Consider the following 6,000-nt stretch of genomic DNA (forward strand, 5'->3'; position numbering starts at 1 on the left):
CCCAAACTTGGAAAAACTACCACGAACGGGGCACCACCAGCCACCGGCTGGAACACTCTCTCAACATTCGCCACCCACCCACACCATAAGACAGCTCAGAACCATGAAGGACAGATGATCATTCAACAAAAAACACAACACCATACACACTGTATAAACACAGCAAATACACCAAAGACCAGGACTCTGGCCAGGATTTACTGCCAAGGGAATCACACCCTTGCGTCTGACGACCAAGCCTCTGTCTCCCGGTCCCTGTAATCTCCAGAGGGCGCCCACACCAGCAACCCTTCTTCACTTTCTCTGTAGCCTGGCTACTCTCTGTCTCCAGCTGCAACCTGCCAATTGTCGTAGGCGAGCCCCACTGTCTCCAGCCCACACATCAGCACCACTTCTGCATCCAACATACACAAAAACCCAAGGCTCCCTCTCTGGTCAGCATCTACGCACTGCCTGCAATCACCGCCCACACAAGACCAGCTACTCTCTCCAGAAGGCGCCCACGCCAGCTAACCTTCACTCAGCAGCTCCCACTCTCTGTATGTCGTGACCCGCAGCTTCACCAACCACCAGAGCCTCTGCACAATCCTCAACACCACAACCCACTGCTCAATACAGCATCACAGATATCTAGCCCAAGCCACATCACTCAAGGCCCACACCAGCTCGTCTCTTTACCCGTCATCACTTCAAAGCCACAGCAGCTCTCTACTTCCCTGTACACAAGGTGACTACCGGCGTTTTGCCTTCGAGGCCATATCTCTGCAGTAGCACCAGCCACTCACCTACGGCTGCGTGCTCTTCTCTTTGACCACCTCTAGGTTCACCCTTGCCAACCCGCCTGTATCACCAACCCTTGCAGGCACCTCAACAAGGCCTCTCTTCTACTCGGCGGCTCTCTGCAGCTATCACCAAGGGCGACCTCCAAAACAACCCGACCGTCTCCTCTTTCACTTGCACAAAACTGCGCTCCCCTCTTACCCGACGGGTGCAGCTACACAATCACCAGCTCTCTCCAACAGCTAGGTGGCCACACCTCTACTTCTCCACGCCACTCGTCAGGTTATTCTCGGACCAAGGCGACCACCTTCAACCGCTAGGCCTCTGCTATTACCAGAGGGCGCCACCACGGTTCCCTTTATCACCAGCCCAGCACTTGCTTTCCAAGCGGCTCTCCTCTTCTTCTTCTCAGTTCTGCAGCTACGTCCGAGAGCTCCCCGACTCTGTACTTGCAGCTACGCATCATCCTATCAGCGTCCAAGAAACCCCCCGGGCCCACTTCTGACGCCAGTCGGCTGCACCCAGTCTCCTATGCGGCCCTCTTCTGCCTTCCGCAGCTACAGCCCCTAGCGAAGGCGATGACTCCCTGGCGTCTTTTTTCTGCAAGGCCTCTCACCTTTACTCGTCAAAGGCGGCCCCAACTTTTTTCCCGGCTCTCCTCTTGCTACCATACCAACCCGTCACCTTCTAGATTACCAGCTGGCCGCCACCTTTACCCTTCCATGTGGCCTTCTAAATTGGCCATGTGGATATATTAATATCATTTTTTTAAAGGCCTCAAACACAAAATGATGGCCACCCTCAAATATAAAAGAGCCCCTTCTCCTTGCACTTCGGATCATCACGCCGCGGCCATAATTTTCCAAAACAAGAGCGAGAGCTATCCGCCGTCTTCATCAGCATCATTATCATCAAGCCCATCAATTTCTAATCTCGATGCTCTGCATTTAGCAACCACCGGCACACCATACTGATGCAATAAAACTCCAGATCTCCAGCATTTTCTCCGGAAAAAAAACACGTGCATAAACCAGCTTTCAACAAAACCACCCAGCCTGTACACTTGCCAGGGCATTCAGGGCAAAATTTATTCACACACCACACGCACCATATGTACACTGACCAAAAAACCCTCTCAGATTTTAGCCTGACATACTTTGCCCAACCCCTAGCCCGCTGAATCATTTATGATCAGCAGAAAGCATATAACCATGTTTTCCTCCGATGACCACGTTTCCCTCCATCTATTCTCTGAGCGTCATACAGTGTAACCAACACATCTCTGTTCCAGGTGATCCAAGAAACACTGTCATCTTCCACAGGCATAATCTTCCATCCCACATTCCACAACACAACACCAGAACCTCTCGAGACAAAGCTCCTGACATACACACCATCCCGTCTCATCTCAATCCCAAAATCCCTGATATGATCAGCACCAATATCGGAGAACCAATGCAGCAGCTCTTGCTGAGGGTAAAAATTGATGAAAGCTTCATCAAAAAAAACCTGTTGTGCCATAACACTTTCCTGTCCATCAGCATAAGAAGCCTCACCATCAAAACCGGCCACCACAGGCAAAACAAACTCCTCTTCAACAGGCACCATTCCTAAAGCATCCACCTCAGTCCCTGTATCCTCATCTTCGTCAAGATCACCAAGAGATTCATCCATAGCAGTATCCATCTCATCTATAACAGCAGCATCATTCAAAGTCTTCTGGTGTTTCTCTTTCTTCATAGCCTCAATTCTGATCATGGCTTTTTTAACATTCATGCACATCTCATCATCCAGCTCCAACTCAGGCTCATCATCCTGTAGACTGTCTATTTCCCACTCATCCCACACAGGTTCATTATCCAAAGACTCAAAAACAGACTCTTTCACATCACAGGCATACCTTTGTTCAGGATTCACTTGTACCTCCTCGCATTCCTCATGTATGGCTTCTTCTTGTTCAGCAACTTCATCACCAAGCACTTCCTCATCAATAACCACAGCATCCATCTCTGCATCCTCCTCACTGGATGAAGTATCCTCTGTTTCCTCACTAGTAGTGATACTAGTCGTATCATCACTCGAATCAGCTTCACTCTCCTCTTCATCATTGACAGGCTTCTGGTTATCCATATTAAACTTCTTTTTATCCCCTCTCCTGTCATACAGGGTAATGACCCCTTTCCTCCATTCCTGAACAGCCTTCACTGCTCTCAGCCATGGTCTTCCCAGAATGATGGGGAATGCACCCATTCCTGTAGGCATAACATGACAATCCACAAGCACCTTCACATCAAAAGCTTCCAATTCCAATTCCTTAACCATACCTAAGCATTTGACTTTCTGATGATTTGCCAACCGAATACGGAATCCAGACGCTTCAGTAAAATCAAGATCAAGCCTCTCCACAGCTGCCAATGTGATCACACAAATCTGTGCTCCACCATCTATGTATGCTTCTCCCAGATTCTTCCCTTTGTACCAAACATTCACCACAGGACATATGTCAGGTAACTCCTGAACAGATAGAACAGTCACTATCCCTTTAGCAGGCTCCTTCTCTCTCGGATTCACAAGTCTTTTCCACTGACGCTTCAAATTAGGAGCTAACTCTATCAATTGCCCAAAAGTAATGTTAGCCTTCCTTCCAGCCATATCCTCCTGCAAACTATAGCTATCCTGCCCACCCCCTAGTGGAAAATCAGTTACCTGAAACTTCCTACGACGAGACCTCCTCTTCTGCTTGACCTTCACATCCTCTCCTTCCTTCACTTTACCTTTCTTCTTGCTGGGCCCTGCAGCATCCTTGCTTTCCCTTTCCTGTGGCATCCGCTTTCCCAAAGGCATCAAATCTGCTTCTGCCTCCTTCATCCTCTCAAGGGTGACCACATCTATCACCTGAGCTTTTCCTTTCTCCTCAGCTGTAATTCCACTCGGACCTGCTTGATCCCTGATATCAATACCATAATCATTCGACCTATCCGGTAACTGTGAAGGTAGTGGGTACATGTCACCACCCATTCGCTGAGGCTTATCACAATCTGTGCTCAGATGACCAAGCTCACCACAGTTCCAGCATGTAGGGATGAAATGACGGCCCCTACCGCGACCACGTCCATATCCTGCTTGTCCATCTCCCCCTTCAGGAAAATTACCTCGGCCTCTACCACGTCCACCACCTGTACTTCCCATTAAATTTAAGCTCAAATTCTTCATAAGATCAACCATCTGTTTCATATCTTGCCGCAATCCCTCATCAGAACCTGCAGAAACCATAGGTACTCCCTGACCAGCTTGAGGCATCATCTGCATAGCTTGACCTTCAGTGGGCTTCATCCTTTCCATCACTGCACTCATGGGTGTAGCCTCCACTCTACGAATCTCCGGTTGTGCTACAACTGGAAACATCCCCAGCTGATTCATCCGCTGCAATTTCCAATCTTTTGACTTAGCAATCTCTACCGCATCCTCAAAAGACCTGGGCTTCTTCAGTTCCACTTTCCAGCGAATACTCCTCTTAAGTCCAGCTACAAACTTATTCTTCTTCATCATATCAGGCGGTACCTGGTCTTCTCCCAAAGCCCTGCATAGAGTCTCCCATAGCAAAGAAAATTTCTTCATATAATCATCTATTGATTCAAACTCACCTTGTGTCAGAGCTTGCACCTCATGCCAAACCTTGTCGGGGTCTTCCACGTTCTTGAACCTGTTGCTGAGTGCTGTCTTCAGTCCATCCTCAGTCATCTCAATGCGTGGAACAGCATCCCTCAACGACTCCTCATAAGCCCTGTACCAAGTCCTTGCATCTCCCTTCAAACAGATGCTCAACAGCCGCAACACCTGTACCTGCTACCTGATATGGTTGCTTATACATGCAACCTCCATCCTTTCCAAGAAATCTGCCACATCCTCATTCGGACCACCATAAAACTCTGGGTAAGACATCATCTTAACCCCCAAACTTCACTTCCAATCCCAAGCAAAAAACCCAAAAACACCTTCCTTCAATCTCTCACTCTGGGGCATACACCCTCGTAAGAGAAATCCCTGAGCTATCCTCTGTCAACTGAGCCACTCCTCAGTCACACAATGCCTGAGCAACTCCTCAGTGGGGGCACCAGAAGGATGTGAGGTGAAAAAAAGAAGAAAGAACCTGCCTCTATAGCTCTTCCACCTCCCAAACTTGGAAAAACTACCACGAACGGGGCACCACCAGCCACCGGCTGGAACACTCTCTCAACATTCGCCACCCACCCACACCATAAGACAGCTCAGAACCATGAAGGACAGATGATCATTCAACAAAAACACAACACCATACACACTGTATAAACACAGCAAATACACCAAAGACCAGGACTCTGGCCAGAATTTACTGCCAAGGGAATCACACCCTTGCGTCTGACGACCAAGCCTCTGTCTCCCGGTCCCTGTAATCTCCAGAGGGCGCCCACACCAGCAACCCTTCTTCACTTTCTCTGTAGCCTGGCTACTCTCTGTCTCCAGCTGCAACCTGCCAATTGTCGTAGGCGAGCCCCACTGTCTCCAGCCCACACATCAGCACCACTTTTGCATCCAACATACACAAAAACCCAAGGCTCCCTCTCTGGTCAGCATCTACGCACTGCCTGCAATCACCGCCCACACAAGACCAGCTACTCTCTCCAGAAGGCGCCCACGCCAGCTAACCTTCACTCAGCAGCTCCCACTCTCTGTATGTCGTGACCCGCAGCTTCACCAACCACCAGAGCCTCTGCACAATCCTCAACACCACAACCCACTGCTCAATGCAGCATCACAAATATCTAGCCCAAGCCACATCACTCAAGGCCCACACCAGCCCGTCTCTTTACCCGTCATCACTTCAAAGCCACAGCAGCTCTCTACTTCCCTGTACACAAGGTGACTACCGGCGTTTTGCCTTCGAGGCCATATCTCTACAGTAGCACCAGCCACTCACCTACGGCTGCGTGCTCTTCTCTTTGACCACCTCTAGGTTCACCCTTGCCAACCCGCCTGTATCACCAACCCTTGCAGGCACCTCAACAAGGCCTCTCTTCTACTCGGCGGCTCTCTGCAGCTATCACCAAGGGCGACCTCCAAAACAACCCGACCGTCTCCTCTTTCACTTGCACAAAACTGCGCTCCCCTCTTACCCGACGGGTGCAGCTACACAATCACCAGCTCTCTCCAACAGCTAGGCAGCCACACCTCTACTTCTCC

Source organism: Cibotium barometz, chromosome 35 (assembly GCF_041138505.1).
Source record: "Cibotium barometz isolate CiBa-2024 chromosome 35, ASM4113850v1, whole genome shotgun sequence".
NCBI lineage: Eukaryota > Viridiplantae > Streptophyta > Polypodiopsida > Cyatheales > Cibotiaceae > Cibotium > Cibotium barometz.